The following is a 2,677-nucleotide window of genomic DNA, read 5'->3' on the forward strand; positions in this document are numbered from 1 at the left end:
TATTTTTAACTTTTTAAAATGCTTTTTTAAGATTTGCAGGTTGAATAAATAATGATAATAAATATTATTATTAAAAAAACTAAATCAATTTAATGACATTCTTAAAAATTACTTTAAAAAATTACAGTAAAACAAAAAAGATATGTGGAGAGTTTTTTTCAGATCATATTTTTCATTATTTAAAATCAAAATATTTCATTTTCAAATAAACCGTTGATTTTGATTTTAAAAACTAAAAAATCGAAATTAATCTTTAAATGTATGATCTGCATGATTTGAGTTATGATTTCGAATCAGGATCGTCGACTATAATTTAATATCGGTTCTGATTCCCTGGTCATCCCTGTTCTTAGCCACAAATTTGTTCCTCTCTCCAAGGGTGTCCTCTCCTACTTGGCCTATGGATCCCACGGCCGATGGCGCTAAAGCCTATGCAGGGCACAGTACATTGTTATCCTTAACCAGAGCACAAAGAATATATTAATGAACTCCGTTTTTCTGCAACTTTGAATTGAATATTAAATATTAAAATATAGAAAATCTGGATCAGCTAACCGGAATTCAATCTTTCTAAAAAGTAAAAACCCCGTCAGACTGCTGAGTGGTAACAGGTCGCCATGGCAGCCGAGATTGAATCAATGTCAAAATCCGTCCAAGAATTGGCCATCGACGGCAAAGAATCGCTGGAAAAGTACATCCAAAAAGGAACTGACAGTGGAAAGTTGAATACTTCTGTTCCGTTGATAGAGGTTCCCATTGTTGATATTGGTCTTCTGAAATCTCCATTAACCAGAACAGAGGAGCTTCACAAACTCAGATCAGCTCTTAGCTCTTGGGGTTGCTTTCAGGTCCTTTATTATTCTTAAATATCATTTGTCTTAATTTAAGTATAATCACTCCACATAGATTAAATTCGTAAGTGTGGATTGTGATTTTTTCAGTAGATTTATATTTTTTGTTAGTTAATTTTATATAAAATATAATTACCTGTATGTTTGCAGGTAACAAACCATGGAATGACAAGTTCATTCTTGGAAGAAATGCGTCAAGTTGCCAAGCAGTTTTTCTCACTACCAACGGAAGAGAAGCAGAAATACTCCAGAAAAACTGGCAGCATGGAAGGGTATGGAAATGATATGGTTCTTTTAGAACATCAAATACTTGATTGGACAGATCGTTTATATCTTACACTAAACCCAGAAAACCAGCGACAGCTCAGATTTTGGCCTGAAAATCCTCAAACTTTTAGGTAATTATCTTCTCAAACTTTTAGAGCATGTGCAGGGAAACTTTCAAACTTTAATTAATTATTAACTCTGCAAAAATTGAGAAGTGCAGGGAAATGATTGATGAATTTGCCAAGAAATCACAGCAGATAAATGAAATTCTGCTTAAAGAAATGGCAGGGTCATTAGGGTTGGATGAGAATTGCTTTTTGGATCAATACGGAGAACGACCGCTCGTTACTGCAAGATTTAATTACTATCCTCCATGTCCAATGCCTGATTAAAACCACATGCTGATGGATCAGCACTCACCATTCTCTTGCAAGACAAAGAAGTGGAAGGTCTTCAGTTCTTGAAAGACAATCAATGGTTCAGAGTTCCCATCATTCCAGAAGCTCTTCTTGTTAATGTTGGCGATCAAGCTGAGGTAAATACTAAAATTTATTTGATATTTTTGTTTGACCTACTGCTGAAAAATATGCTATGAATCTATTTGATAATGTTGCTTGATTTGCCATTGACAAAAACATTCTGTTAGAAATATTAATCAGAAGTCATTAAGATTTGTTCTCGAATCGATTTTATACATATGTATGTATGTCTCTTGGAGTTTAGAATTTTCAAGATCAAGTTATGCAGACTTTGAGTTCTTTCAAGTCTTGAATATTCCAATAATAATAACATTGGAATATTTGTGTAGATAATGAGCAATGGAACATTCAAGAGCCCTGTACAAAGGGTGGTAACCAACACAGAAAGAGAGAGGATGAGTATATCTGTATTCTGCATCCCAGATTTAGAGAGAGATTAAACCAGCTGATGGGCTAATCGATGAAACAAGACCAAGATTATACAAGACAGTGAAGGATTATGTTAGTCTTTACTTTGAATACTACCAGCAAGGGAAGAGAACAATTGAAGCAGCAATAATCTAATTTTCTTTATATATGTACTTTTGGTTTCTTATTGTCATGGCCCTTGACATGGCTGAATATTGTCCGCTTTGGGCCCTTCCGTACGAGGTCACCCTCACGGTTTTGTTCTTGGGAGAAATGGGAAACTTCCCAGGAGGTCACCCATCCTAGGATTTCCGTTAAGCGAGCACGCTTAACCCTGGAGTTCTTCCAACTCTCCAGCCATTTCACCACCAAAACGCGTCCAACCATTCAAGGCACCACCCCTCTTATGTACATCACTTACTCCTCGCACTTAACCGATGTGGGATTCGCCTAGGTGCACTGTAGGCTTAGATCCCTCACAGTCACCCCCCGTAGGGACTCAGCGTCCTCGCTGAGGTTTGCCCCACCACCGGCCAGAGGAACGAGGACTCGGCTCTGATACCAATTGTCATGGCCCTTGACATGGCTGAATATTGTCCGCTTTGGGCCCTTCCGTACGAGGTCACCCTCACGGTTTTATTCTTGGGGGAAATGGGAAACTTCCCAGGAGGT

General features: G+C 37.5%; 1 pseudogene across 1 annotated transcript; it reads left to right on the plus strand.

The window, feature by feature from the left end:
- The first annotated feature begins 365 nt into the window (after positions 1-365).
- Positions 366-2,187, plus strand: LOC149494205 (protein LATERAL BRANCHING OXIDOREDUCTASE 1-like; annotated as a pseudogene). Its single transcript, XR_016322011.1, has 4 exons — positions 366-848; positions 1,002-1,249; positions 1,339-1,653; positions 1,927-2,187. The product of XR_016322011.1 is annotated as a protein LATERAL BRANCHING OXIDOREDUCTASE 1-like (transcript).
- Positions 2,188-2,677: the final 490 nt, after the last annotated feature.

The sequence above is a fragment of the Jatropha curcas genome, chromosome 8, assembly GCF_041381405.1.
Source record: "Jatropha curcas cultivar XTBG-Jc1 chromosome 8, XTBG_Jcur_1.0, whole genome shotgun sequence".
Taxonomy (NCBI): Eukaryota; Viridiplantae; Streptophyta; class Magnoliopsida; order Malpighiales; family Euphorbiaceae; genus Jatropha; species Jatropha curcas.